At 44.3% G+C, this 15,301-nt stretch overlaps 1 long non-coding RNA gene across 1 annotated transcript in view; it reads right to left on the reverse strand.

Annotated features, from left to right (window-relative positions):
• Nucleotides 1-15,301, reverse strand: part of LOC140430633 (uncharacterized) — a 74,845-nt gene that overhangs the window by 21,052 nt on the left and 38,492 nt on the right. The window contains exon 2 of the long non-coding RNA XR_011949475.1: nucleotides 5,314-5,380. This is a non-coding gene — a long non-coding RNA (uncharacterized lncRNA). The remainder of the gene's footprint in view (nucleotides 1-5,313; nucleotides 5,381-15,301) is intronic.

Consider the following 15,301-nt stretch of genomic DNA (forward strand, 5'->3'; position numbering starts at 1 on the left):
TGGTTACTGATCTGTCCTCAGCTACCCTCGCGACCTCAAGTGCCCATTCCTCGTAGGGGGTGAGGACTCTGATGTCTGGCACCTCGCCACCCATCTGGGCCCTCTCCCCCCTGTTGTGGGCCAACTTCTCCTGCAGGGACTCATAAGGGGCATCGTTAGCTGCGTGCATCATTCATCGAGGGCGTGGGGGGGACTCAGATATGGGGGTCAAAGATCCTGGGGGGGGGGGTTGGCGAGGGTGGGGAGACAGCCCTTATGGGGTGAGGGGTGGGAATGGGGAGTATGGGGGTGGAGGGGAGGCGGGGGTCCAACTTAGCTGTGGGGTCCGGTGGAGGTCGTTGATCTCCTTGTGGCACTGGGTGCCGGTCCTGCTGGTCACACTCCTCGAGCTGACAGCAACGTCCACTTCCTCACAGGCGGCACTGGTTGCCCTGTAGCTGCCCCTCCAAGATCCTTGGGGAAACAGGGTATCCCATCTGGCCTCTACCGCGTTCAGTAATCTGCCCAGGTCAGCATCCCCGAATCGTGAGGCTGGTCTCCTCAGCGTCATGGCTGCAAGCTGAGTGGGGTTAACTGTGCAGCATCGGTTTAAGTGCTGCTCACCCTTGTTAGTGGGGGGCCGGAGAGGTGGTCCTGGCGAATCAGCCGGCAGGGCCATAAAATCTGTGATGCCTTGTTGAGTGGACCCATTAACGTTATATAGCGGGGACAGCCTCGGGAAGCTTGCGGCAGTTCCCGCTCACTACCACATTTAGAAACATTTTGGTTACATCGCGCTCCTCATCCCTGTTAATACATTAATATTAAAGAGACTTGGAAAACCCACAGTAGGCACCTCAAAGCACTGGAGAAATACAAGCATTAGTGCTTTCGCAATATCCTCCAAATCCAGTGGCAAGGAAGGTAGTCCAACAGGGCCATCCCTTTCAAGCGAACATTGAGGTGCTAATCACTCAACATCACCTCCGCTGGGTGTGACAAGTACTTCCTATGTCTGACACCAGGCTCCCGAAGCAATAGCTCTATTTGGAACTTGATCATTGCAGGAGATTTGCAGGAGATCAATTGAAGCACTTTACTGATGTCCTCAAAGCATCCCTGAAGAAGTCAAACATCCCTGCTGACTTATTGGAGTCCCCAGCTTTCAACCGACTTAAATGGAGAAGGTTCATTCAGGAAGGCACCAAACACATTCAGAGACATGTTTTGTTACAAAAATATACATTATTTGTAAAATATTTGAAAGAACATGATAAACATTTCAAAATACTCATCACACAAAGTGCAATAATATTCAGATCCTCTACATACATCATGTTGCACTCTCGAGATGCTTCAATACAGTCAAAGATACACTACAGACATTTTAAAATGGTCATTACAAATGGTGCAAAGGTATTTAAATTGTCTACATCAATCGAGTTGCACTCTAATATGCTTCGATACAATTGTGATACATATAATATTCACTGTATACATTCATACAGTGTCATACAGCCTGAGAGGTTCAATACAGTTCCATTCCCCACAGTTCACTATAGCTGAAAGTTCTTAGACAGAGACCTTCCTGCGCCCCATTGCGCCTCTGCAGCAGCTGCCCCAAGCTTTAGTACATCTCTCAGCACGCCCCCGCCCGAAAAACAGCGCCGGAGAATATGGCAGCCGGCGTCAGGGCGGGATTCGCGCCACCGTCCAGGGATTCTCTTTGCACTGGAAGACCAACAGATTTAGTGCAGACCAAAAAGCGGCTTTCACCAAGTTGATGATGCTGCAGCAACAGCTGATGTTCAAACACATTTAGGGACTTTGTCAGGAGTGTGCAGAGGTGAAGTCGAGACACTGGAGGGAGCACAGGAACCTCCAAACTCCCCGGGCGCGATTCTCCGCTCCCGCGCCGGTTTGGAGAATGGCCTGGCGTGCCATTTTTCCCCGTGACACCGGTCCGACACCATCCCGTGATGCACCCAAGCGGCGGGAATAGCCCCGTCGAGTTCTACGCGGCGCAGGCCGGAGAATCGCCTGGGACACCCGAAATGGTGATTCTCCGCTACACCCGCTATTTTCCAGCCCGGATGGGCCGAGCGGCCTGCCCAAAGCGACGGCTTCAAGCCGGCGCCATCCACACCTGGTCGCTGCCGACGGGAACAGCGCAGGAACGCCTGGGGGGGGGGTGGCCTGTGGGCAAGCGAGGTGGGTTCTTTCACCGGGGTTGCACTCAAAAGGGGTCTGGCCCGCGATCGGTACCCACCGATCGGCGGGCCGGCCTCCCTGAAGGAGGACTTCCTTTCCTCCGCCGCCCCGCAAGATCCATCCGACATCTTCTTGCGGGGCGGTCTCGGGGAGGACGGCAACCACGCATGCGCGGGATGGCACCGGCTGGCGCCGGCCAAACCACGCATGCGCGGGTGACGCCAGTTAGGCGGCGGATGATGCGCCGCCGCTTTTATGCGGCGCCAATGCCCGGCGCGCGCTGACGACGCTGCTTTAGCGACACGCCCCCCCGAGTTTCTCGCGGCCCCGATCCTAGCCCATTTTCGGGCCCTGAATCGGTCGAGATCGGGTCCGTTTCGCGCCGTCGTGAACCTGGATGGCGTTCACGACGGCGTGGGCACTTAGTCGCGGGAGCGGAGAATCGCGCCCCCCATCTCCCAACCCTTCAAAAACGCACCTGACCACGTGTGGCAGAGTCTGCAGACCACACATTGGACTTTTGTCAGAACTCATCAAACTGGAATGGAAGCAAGTTATCCTTGACCTCAAGAGATTGCCTAAGAAGAGTAAGTATGCTATAACTGCATGTATGATCAGCTAGTGATTGTTTGATCTGAACTACAGCATGATTCTGTTTATCATCCCACTTCAGCTGTTAGATCTCTCAATGGTTCGCCAACTGTTGTAAAATTCTGAATAAATAGCAATAATGATCAACTGATCATTGACAAATCATTTGAGGATGTGTATATGATGACCTCTTTGGAATCTAGCAATGACTAGACTATGATTTGCTTCATGAGAACTAGACCAAAATAATTTAAATATTCTGCATTAATTTCAAACTTTTGCTTGAGTTAAGACCATCTCCTTGTAGCCTGTAAGGAATACTTCAAATAAGCACATCATATTCTGTCTAATGATGGACCATCATTACTTTCATGCAAGATGCCATGCAATCCTTCGATAACTTTATTCTGTCTGATGGATGTACCTAACCATCATTACTTTCATGCAAGATGCCATGCAATCCTTCGATAACTTGTCATTTGAACACCTCAGCTACTAATATGTCAGAAGTGAATCTTTTGTATTTCTCCAGACCAACATGTTGCAAACAAGCGCGGGGCATCAGGTGGGGGGGAATGTGTCAAGTTGGGTGATTTGGGTGATCAGTGGGGGTTGATCGTGGGTGTGATTAGTTGGTCAGGCAGGTTGAGGGGGTGGTCAGTGGGTGGGTGGAGATCGAGTGGTTGATGGGGGTATCAGTCAGGAGTGTCGGGTGTTCAGTGGGAGGGGTGGCGGTCAGATGGTCAGTGGGACTGGGGGGGTCAGGTGGCCAGTGGGTGTCGGGTGGTCAGTGGGGGATGGGATCAGGTGGTGGTTAGTGGGGGGAGGGGTTCAGGTGTTCGGGGAGGTCGAGTGATAAATTGGTGGGTTGGGTAGTCAGTGGGGTTGATCAGTTGGGGAGCGCAGGTCCTGCAGTACAGGTTTCTCCAGCACATCTTTGGGTGACCCTCCAGTCACGACTCCTGGAGGGGCCAATATTTTAAACCATGTGCAACAATAATGAAACCCTTTCTGCACTCTTGGAGGGGCTTTCTTTCAGATGAGATGTAAAATGGCGGCAGCGTCCTCGCTCTTAGGTGGTTGTGAAAGATCACATGACACAGTTCTCAGAGCAGCGGTTATGTCTATTGCATTCAGCTTTTCCAAAAGGCTTCACATTTGGTACACTTAGCTGAAAAACAAAATCATGCAAGGCACCAGCATTTTCTAGGCTAATATTTAAGTCCAAACCGACATTGCTAAACAGCAGATTGTTGATCGGATTATCTTATTGCTGTTTGTTGGACCTTGCTGTGTGAGAATTCGCTGCTGTGCTTCCTACATTACAGCAGTGACCATACTTTAAATGATTATTGCCAATCCACCTAACCTGCACATCTTTAGACTGTGAGAAGAAAACAGAGCACCCAGAGGAAACCCATCCAGACACGGGGAGAATGTGCACATTCCATATGGACAATAACCCAAGGTCGGTATTGAACCCGGGTCCCTGGCGCTGTAAGGCAGCAGTGTTAACCATTGTGCCATCATGCTGCCCAGTCAGTCAGACTCACAGTGTGGTTCACTTACACATGCTAGAGGCTATATGTATTTACGTGCAAGTCCTTTACAGTGTGCCTTTTTCAACTAGACAAAAGGTTGGGAACAGCCATTCCCTGGTTCATTCAGCATGGCAAAGCTTTGGTTTGAATTAAAACAAAAGCTTGGCATTTAGCTGTTCTCTGGTGCATTCTCCATGGCAATGCCTTTACCAGTCAGAATCCACTTGCCAACTAATCAGTACCTTCTTCTCATACAGTATAAATTATTGTTCACTTTGAGATTTAGTAGTCTTGCAAATCTGTCGTGATGAGTGCAAGACAAAAGCTTCGACAGCATGTTTCTTTTTTCAGCAATATTCAATCTCTGTACGACCAAAATACAAAATCTACTTATCCCTGCCATCATCTCATCCAGAGTGGAAGTATCCCATTGTTCGCAGCTGCCTGTTTTCTCTGCTGCTGGCATATTGACAAAAACACACTAAATCTTTCTCAGCTGCATGCATTTTGATGGAGCAAATAAAAGGCTGTTTCTTTTTGCTACTAATTTTCTTCCTCCCTCTCTCATAAATGTATTCTTGGCACCTTTGTGTATCTCATTCAAGTAGCTATTCTTTATGTGTGAGCCTTAACAATTATAGGCAGATTAATTAACCTCACAGAGCATCACAGTCAAGTCTTCTATCGTCATCACCTGGAGTCCACGTGTGTGTATTTCAAGTAGGGCAGATGACTGAATATTAAGATGTCTGAAATTTTGTCATGACCTTATTGGGAAAATTGCTGTTTTACAGTGCTTATTTAACAACTTTTCTCTCGTAGTTTGATCATAAAAGATGATTAAAAATTGGGTTTTCAAGGGAGAAATAATTGTTGAGCGTTTACATTATTTGCACTTGAAAGGTACAGGGATTTTATAATGTACTTAGCTTTGCCCTGCAAACTAATATATTAGTTGTATATTATGGCATAAAGGCCACATTAGACTTACCTTTCATAGATTTGTGACAATGCCGTGGATAGAGGCAGTATTTATACAATCCAGGGTGTACTGTTACCTGGAAAAAGAAAGATTTTGGAAGTGGATTCCATCAAAAGGAATCTACAACATTAATTACAGCAGTAATTACTGTAAACCTTAGTTTATGAGAACTCGAGAGACTGAAAAACATTTTGAAGTTCAAAAATGTTTTAAAATAATCTAGAAAATTGCACTCCTGTGACATTTATTTTGACACAGGACTGCTACAATTGTAGCTACAATTGTGCTTATCACATACAGACAATGTGGAGAGATCCGATGAACTTTTTTTTCCCACCAGTAGCATGGATCGAGAAATTGACATGCCAGTTCGCTCCCATCCCAATTCCATGATTTAATGGATGGCAAATCTTGGGGAGCATGTACTTGAAATCCCAACACAACACACACGCTTCTAGGAAGTGTGTGGTCCTGCATGGGAACACAGTCTCTGAAAATTATGTTTTACAACTGAATTAGGGAGGCAACCAAATAGCTTATCAGAATATTTTATTCTAATTGTAATATGTCATACGATAAAAGCCAAACTTTGGGCCAAGCTATGGCAAGCAAAATCAAAATGTACTATTGCATATCTGTGTAAAAAGAAACTACTATAAAGATTTTGTTTTTAATTATCTGTTGTGCCAGTAACAGGGATATGAAACATCTTGTCACAACAGCTTTAAGGAAACAATCGACAGAGTGAGTCACTGGCTGCAATTTACAGTACAAACATTTCAAGGAGGAAAAAAAGATGGATATTAATTTTTAAAAGTAGAGAGGTGGGCATTAACCTCACTTACAAATGTGCCATGAGTGTGATGAAATAGATTTGGTGAGTTCTTCCTGCATTCTGGGTCATTATTTAAAAGAAGAGGGATAAGATGCAGGGCAGGAGCTTTATCGGCCAAAGTAGAGTGTGTGGAGACAAATGAGTCTCGTAGGCATTTTGTACGTACCGGAGATTGCTTATCGATCCATATCAGAATATTCAGGCTTGCCCTAGGGAGAAGGCAGAGTATTTTCTGAGGGAGTTAATAACCTGACTGTGCTGCTGTCTTGTCCAATTCACTGAACTGGGACCCTAATCAGACCTGGATTTCTTATTTTGAGATCTCTTGCCAGAGATGTCTAATATCCTCATGCAGCTCTGCAACAGAGGCAATGATTGAAATGGCTGTGGATGAAGACGAATCAAATTGTTTATTATTAGGTAGAATCAATATGTATAGATTGTAACAACTGTCACTGCCATTTTACAAATATGAACTACTGTTACCTTAACAGCTACATTATTTAAAGTGGTATCTACTCTGCTTCTTAAAAATATTTCTGATCGTTTTCAGAACCAAATTAAAGTATGCATTTTGCTGTGTAAAACTACTGCATATATGATTCAACAAGTTACATTATATATATATATGTTTGTATATAATATGTATATATATGGATATAGATTGATAAGTAATCTCTGGTGTACAAAATGCCTGTGAGACTTATGTACGTGAGAAAGAGAATGAGAGACAGAGTATTAAAGACGTAGAGAGGCCCCATTATAACATAATGTACATATGATGATTCATCTAAAATTTACATTGATGTGTACTATTTCATTCATAGAACTATGGAACAAACCCAAAGTTAAATATTATGAGCCGAAATCCATGATACCATGACACAATGCTTCAAATCAGGAAATGTAATACATTTTCCTGCCACCCAAGCAAGCAGAGGAAAAGCTGGGGCAGCCATTTGGTGAAGGCGGTGAGTAGAAATAGCAACATTGTACAGCCAGTGTACACCAATGCTGGAGGTCTGACAAAAGATTTAAGCAAGGATAGAAAAGGTTGCACGAGGTGACTACTCTTTCACAATCTGGTGGGCCCTTCACGAAACTACGTAAGTTATGCTGGAAGCAGCAATAGTGGGAAGATGGAACTGCCAGTTGGTGTCATCAACCTGCCAGTATATCCCCTTTGTGTGATGCCAATTTTAATAAGTGTTAGCAGGAAATGCCCACCATTGCTTTAAGGAAAGGCTGGCACTGGACGAACAGGACAGAAACCTTACAGAACCAGCTTCCACCCTTTGCCTGTCAACATTGTCCTGAGATGTTCTGAAAGCACTATGGCTATTCAGGTGTTGTATTTCACAAATATAACTAAATCTTCAATGACTTCAAGTAAAACAGTACTCTTTGAACTAATACCTTGAGTTTCAATTAGCCAAACAAATGTAAGGCAGATCTAGGGTGGTTCGGGGGCAGGGAATAATTTGGGGATTTGTTGCACCAGTTCCCCGTTCACCTCATCACAACTGGGATTCCTAAAAATGGGTGTGAAGTTTGTATCGATTGCCAAGACAGGCTACAAATTGCTTATTATTTACAGTCTATGGGGAAACAATATCAACAGTAGCTCATTAGCATTCTAACCACCCATCATCTCTGTTTCATTTTGAAATTCTGTGAATACGCTTTGCTCAAAACCCCAACATCTGAATGACTGGATTATTTTGTTCTCCCCCATTTCCTTTCTATAGAAAAATAGCCAAATAAATCCCAAAATATCACAAGGGAAACAGCTCAATAAACCCCTAGCCATAAATTTCTCTGAAGAAAAACTTTACTTATCCATTACTTAAACACTTTAGATGCAATCATTTTTGCAATACAATTTGCAATTAGTGGAAGCAGCTGAGCATCTCAATCAGTTCTTCACAAAGTCTGAGCAATGATATATTTGTAGATTAAGATTTATTAGAATGAAATATTTACACTAATCCACTGAGGAGCTACTGCAATAATGCAAAGAGATCGTGAATAAAAATAAATAACACAAAACAAGTATACTTCATATTGTTTAGTTTGGAAATTTGATACTGCATCTGATATAATAATAGTTAAAAATTAATGTGTGATTTGACTAATAATGCAATAACCTCAATTTGACATTTGAAGAAACATATTTAATCCTCCAGTAAATCACCCAGCTCTGCCAGTTGCTATACAATGCGACAATAAAAGGTATCGGTTTATTCTCCAGTGAACTCATTAGGCTGGGTGCTATGCTGAATTTCTATCCCTTACAGTTTTGTGAAGCCTTCCTGGGAGAAACTGGCCTCATATTACACTAAGATCCATTTTATGATTTTCATTTGTCATCTGAGAAACTGCAACTCAGCAATTTTCACCTTGCACATTTCTGTGTTTCTGGACAGTATTGGTGGTGCTTTATTTTGTGAACTACTTGGGAAGATCACATCACAAGAAATTAGAAGATTTAACTTGTTTCCTGATCACTGCTCAAAACATAAGTTTTCAAATTGGGCCCCCAGGCTGTAGGACATCCCGAGGTTATCAGATTTCAGAATTACAATATGAGCTGAATCTTACCATACTTTCTCAGAGTGTCAACCTCAGAGTGAAAACTGGTGCATCGCTGTCAAGCTGCATAGATCAGTTTTCACTCCAGATCTTGATCCTCTCTGAGTAAAGATAAGTGTGCATGGTTTATACCATGACTCTAGCAGGGTGGGGCCTGATCGAGCTGGCAAAACCCGCTCCACAGAGATTGAGAGGCCATCTTTAAAGGGCACCCCAATCACAACTGAAGATCAACTTTTCCTCTCCCCAACCACAGAATTATCCCTGGCATTTTCCCCCTCCACCTGCCCTCCCCCCCCCCTCACTGCCCGTTCAACCTCTGTGCCTGCAAGTTCCCCCCTCAATGGCCTCAGTGCTCTCCTCCCCCCACCCTTTGTGGCTCCCCAGAGGGCCCGCTCCTGGTAGTGCCAGGGCGGTGCCCGGGCATGATTCTCTCCATCCCCCACAACTCCCTGGGGGTTCTGTACTTACCTTTAAGTCCCTGGAGAGATCCCCTTGACAGATACAAGTCTTCAAATAACAGTTGTTAACCTCAGCGATGTGACATCACGTCGGCGAGGTTTGAATATTCGGTGGGCGGCGAGGTTTGAATATTCGGTGGGGGGGGGGGGGGGGGGGGGGGGGGCGGGGTGTAATTTCATTCAAATGTATTTGTAAACATTAAAATGAGGTTCTCACCCTTTTTGGCATGGACCTTGTCACGTCACCGACGAGGGGTGTGGAAAATCAAGAAGTGAGATTCACTTCCGATTTTCTGCAGGCGTCAGCGATCGCACGGTCCTCTAACGTGGGCTCAAAATCGCCCCCTATATGTGTAGATTTGGTAGCACAAACAAAACTTATAACAAGTTTTCAAACCCAAAAACTTTGTCAATGAAGTTAACAAAATTTGCGATTATCAATATTAAATCTGAATGCTCACTATGAATTATTGACTGCTATGAATTATCATGTGTGGCTCAGAGGTACTTTGGTCTATATCAGTATTTCACAGATTAGGGTTACATTGTTTACTCCAAGTGTGCATGGGATTCTGTAAGTGAAGAAAATAGCTGTCTTTTTCAAACATTTTTATTCTTAACTGGTACCAATTAAATATAATCAAAGAGAGATCAGATTTATATCATGAAAACTGTTCACAAAGTATGCTAACATAAATATAAAAAGAAAGTTACAATACAGATTAACCATCCAGCACAACCAGTTTGTGCCAATGTTCATGTATCACTGAGTAAATTGCTTTAGACCACAAGGCCATAAGACGTCGGAGAAGAATTAAGCCATTCGGCCGATCGAGTCTGCTCTGCTATTCAACCATGGCTGATATGTTTCTCGTCCCCATTCTCCTGCCTTCTCCCCATAATCCGTAATCCACTTATCAATCAAGAATCTTCAATTGCAGTTAAGTGCCCTGATCTCATAATCCTTTTTGGGTAAAATGAAACTTACCCACATTCTGGGAAGCAAGTGAGTTTTCGTGGTGACACTGTGGTTACACATGTTTGTAAGTATGTCTGAATTAGCAAGAAAATATTGTGTTGATGGACTATCATTTGCTCCTATGTACGTCATTAAATAAGGGTTTTATTCATTTCAATATTATACTGAAATATTTTATTGTAATTCTAAATTCTATGGAAGTACGATAACTACAGTCAAGAAATACTTCGATATCTAACAATTATGAAATGAAACAGTCTTATTGAAATGTTGTATGCATTTAAAGATCTACATCATAGAGATTCAAAATTAAAGTTTTTCAATGATTTAATGCGACGGTGATATTATTCCAAAACCGTTAGGACCATGGAACAATATCGCACTTCATTTTATGTTTATGAGGCCAACAATTTAATTTTATTTCACTATCATATAATAATAATCTTTATTATTGTAACAAGTAGGCTTACATTGCATGATTATTTCGGTTTGAATTACTTTTAATTGCATTGTCACAATAACATTTTATTGAGATAAAGTTTAATTTTTAGTTGAAAGTGCAATTCCAATGGAGATTTGCGACCTGTAATATTAGGCTGTCGATCTCTTTCAGGTGCTGACAACCAATATATTCTATTTTTATTTTCAGATTTCCAGCATCTGTGAATTTTGTTTCGATTTCATTCCCCAGCTTACCCAGCCCCCATCCCACACTCACCCTCCACTTGTTAAATGCTCGGTTTGGTGTTTTGGATTTGGATTTTGTTTATTGTCACGTGTACCGAGGTACAGTGAAAAATAGTTTTCTACGAGCAGCTCAACAGATCATTAAGTACATGAAAAGAAAAGGAAATAAAAGAAAATACATAATCGGGCAACACAAGCTATACAATGTAACTACAAAAACACCGGCATCGGGTGAAGTAGGGGTGTAGTGTTAATGAGGTCAGTCCATAAGAAGGTCGTTTACTAGTCTGGTAACAGCGGGGAAGAAGCTGTTCTTGAATCTGTTCGTGTGTGTTCTCAGACTTTTGTATCTCCTGCCCGATGGAAAAAGTTGGAAGAGTGAGTAAGCCGGGTGGAAGGGGTCTTTGATTATGCTGCCCGCTTTCCCCCGTCAGCAGGAGGTGTAGATGGAGTCAATGGATGGGAGGCAGGTTTGTGTGATGGACTGGGCAGTGTTTACGACTCTCTGAAGTTTCTTGCAATCTTGGGCCGAGCAGTTGCCATACCAGGCTATGGTGCAGTCAGATAGGATGCTTTCCATGCTGCATCTGTAAAAGTTGGTAAGAGTTAATGTGGGCATGCCGAATTTCCTTAGTTTCCTGTGGAAGTATAGGCGCTGTTGTGCTTTCTTGGTGGTAGTGTCGACGTGGGTGGAGCAGGACAGATTTTTGGAGATGTGTACCCTAGGAATTTGCAACTGCTAACCATCTCCACCTCGGCCCCATTGATGCTGACAGGGGTGTGTACAGTACTTTGCTTCCTGAAGTCAATGGCCAGCTCTTCAGTTTTGCTGGCATTGAGGATAGATTGTTGTCGCTGCACCACTCCACAAGGTTCTCTATCTCCCTCCTGTATTCTGACTCATCGTTATCGAGATCCGGCCCACTATTGTCGTATTGTCAGCAAACTTGTAGATGGAGTTGGAACCAAATTTTGCGTGTGTACAGGGAATATAGTAGGGGGCTAAGTACGCAGCCTTGCGGGGCCCCGGAATTGAGGACTATTGTGGAGGAGGTGTTGTTGTTTATTCTTACTGATTGTGGTCTGTTTTCTCATGTTAAAATAGATTGTAGAAGTTTGGCAATGGCAATTGTGCTATAGCTTGAATAAAGACAAATCCAACCTAAAATCTGTGCAATTCATGGGTCAGGAAAGTGAAAGGAAAGCATAACCAAGTAACAAACACATTTATACAATATAGAATTGGAGTTTCTTTGGAAATAAATTAGCAATGTGGCTTTTTATTCATGGTGATAGAGGAAAAGAAAAACACATAGGAGGAACCTTATTCAAAACAGCGTGTTATTCTTTAATCTTGTGACTGCATTTCCTTAGATGTGCTAGAAGAGCAATCTCAGAAATTAGACAAGATGGTGTTCCATGTATCATTGAAACTATCTTGGCTAAAGTTGAATCTGTTTTATTATTTAATCCAGTGAAGGAAAAGTAGAAATACTTCAACTGCAGTAGAAATGCACTGTCAATTCATAAAGAATATACAGCCATTAGTTCTTTCAGGGTTAATATTGATGCAGATATTACTACAATCCATTGTGCCATTTATTTGAAATATTATGACCAAGAGTAGCTGCAGCAGTGAATCAAACCAATTGATAGAGCAGTTAGCCTCGAGACATGGCTGACTTTACACTGCAGAGTGAGCATGAAATATTATGGAGATTGTTCTTTAAAGTGATCGCTTTATCATCATTTGTCTATGGTCGAGGCTATTTTATCCTGGCTCACTTCCTTCTCGGGTTGCAGCTGTCATAACTCAATCAGCTAAATAATACTATTCAAGGCAACCTCTGCACCTACTATTGAACCTGTCAGCGGAAGTGGTGCAGGTTATGCTTATATGTTTTGACATGTACTAAAACCACAGATATTTATATCAGATTATGTGTGTACGGTATGATTTTTTTCCAATGCAATTATGATCTAGTTGAATATGATAGATATGGAGCGCCTGGAGCTCATTGTGGTGAAGACATTGATTTCTATCATCTCCGATCACAGCAGACAAGGATATGACAAGCTCTATCACTCATCTGTGTCTGTAAACATTCACAGTCTTACCCATGACATTAACTTGTCAAATACGTTTATACACCTGAGAAGAATACACTGTAAACAAATGTCATAATGTGTTGAACGGAAACCTGACATGAAGTGGGCAGAGGATCACAACACACGGGAGTTGCAATCGTGTACTCGGCCTCAATCCATTGAACACAACTGGAAAATAATTCATGCAAAACCTACTTTTAACTAAAAGGTCCCAGGATACTATTTGAAAGCAGACCAGGAGAATTATCCAAGGTATCCTGGTCAGTACTTCTTCCTAAATTTGGCATCACATCGGTCATTATCATGCTGCTGTTTGTGGGAGCTTTCTGTGCACAAAATCGACTGCCGCATTATCCACATTTCTAAAGTACTTCATTGGCTGTAAAGCACTTTGGGATATTCGGTGGTCATGAAAAGCACTATACAAATGAAGGTCTTTATTTCGAACAAAGCTATTTCCTTCAGAAGGTCATCAAAAAATACATCCTAAAGGGAAAGTGTGATAATAAAGGAATACCTAATATGGGTACTGTATCAGTCAAAATATGCATTTTATTAAATCATTGTGGTCAGAGAGCCTTTTACGGTGCTCTTGTACACAAGGCACGTATATTAATCCTCTTGCTCCCTTAAAATATCATGTACATTTCTCAGGCTCAACTGTCACTTTTGGAATATACAATAGGTGACTGTCTTTAGCAAGAGATCATCACCACACTCTGGGACAGGTTTTTCCTTTTCTATGTTTAATCATTGGGGCAGATCACAGAGACAGGAAGGCAGGAAAATCATAGACATAATGGAGCCTGCCTGACTTTCCAGTGATTTAAAATAATGAGCTCCATTATGACTGCATAATCCTCCTCATCCAACGATCCTCCTTCTGCTCGTTGATTCCTCAAAAGTGCAAAAGTGAAAATCTGCCTGCAGCATGATATTGCTCAGTTTTAATCCGAACTGTTGGGCAGAATCTTATTGTATTTTTCAAAGTGCCAGCCTCAGACTGAAAACCGGTGTGCAGCTCTCCAGCTGCACCGGTTTTCCCTCCAGATTTTGAACCACTCTGAGAAAAAAAGTGGGTGGGGTTTACACCCTTACTGTGGTGGGGCGGGTTTTGATACAGCTGACAAGCCAGCTCCACAGAGATTGGGACGCCATCTTTAAAGAGCGTGTGGTAATACCAGGTATTGCAGTACCTGAGAGAGGAATGACCATTGGCTAGACCGCGGGGTCTACCATTGGGTAATGTGCATAGCCCCGCCCTGAGAGGCGGGGTATAAGAGCTGGTGCCGTCCCAGCAGCCTTCACTTCTGTATCATCGCTGCTGGGTACAGTTCTATCTGATTAAAGCTGAATCGATATGACTCCTCGTGGTCTCAAGAGTGTTGATTGTGCAACAATTTAATCAGATAAGTACTTTGAAGGATGGATCTCCGCATCAAGCCGGCGTGCCTTCAGCTCAGCCCTCACGCAGAAAACTCCGCCGCGATTTTTAAGCATTGGCTGGCATGTTTTCAGAGCTACCTCGATACGGCTGCCGACACCCCCACGGAAAGGCAGAAGATACACCTCCTACGCTCGCGGGTCAGCCCGGCGATCTACCCCCTGATCGAAGGGGCAGCGAACTATGATAAAGCCATGGAACTGCTGGAAGGACATTACATTCGTCCACTGAACCAGGTCTACGCCCGTCACCTGCTGGCAACGAGACGGCAGAGCCCAGATGAGACACTCAAAGACTTCTACCGGGCAATGATAGTGCTGGGCCAAAACTGCGGCTGCCCAACGGTGACGGGGAACGAGCACACCGAACTTTTAATTCGAGACGCTTTCGTGGCAGGTATGGTTTCCCCCGACATTCGCCGAAGGCTGCTCGAAATGGACACGCTGGGCCTCACCGAGGCCCGGGCCCTGGCAGGGTCCATGGATGTGGCGTACAAGAACGCCCTTGCATACGCCACCATGTGCACCGCGCCCCCCCTGGGCTGCGTGGCACCCCGCCGCGGCAGCCCCCCAGACTTACCCGCTTAACCCCCAGACTTACCCGCTAACTCCGCAGGCCTGCGCGGCAAGGCGCCCCGCTACCGCCGCCGGCCAACGCTGGTTCTTCTGCGGCCAGGCGAATCACCGGCACGCGCGCTGCCCGGCCCGCACCGTCACCTGCAAAGGGTGCGGCAAGAAAGGCCACTATGTCTGCCTAGCCCGCGCGGTGGCCGCGGTATCCAACGAGTACCCACAGCCGTTCTTCCAGCCACCCGCTGTGCAACCACAGCCGTTTCTTCAAGTCCCGACCGTCCAAGGCCCACCGTACTTCTTTTTCCCAGCCCTGCCGGC

The sequence above is a fragment of the Scyliorhinus torazame genome, chromosome 10 (assembly GCF_047496885.1).
Source record: "Scyliorhinus torazame isolate Kashiwa2021f chromosome 10, sScyTor2.1, whole genome shotgun sequence".
In the NCBI taxonomy this organism is placed as follows: Eukaryota; Metazoa; Chordata; class Chondrichthyes; order Carcharhiniformes; family Scyliorhinidae; genus Scyliorhinus; species Scyliorhinus torazame.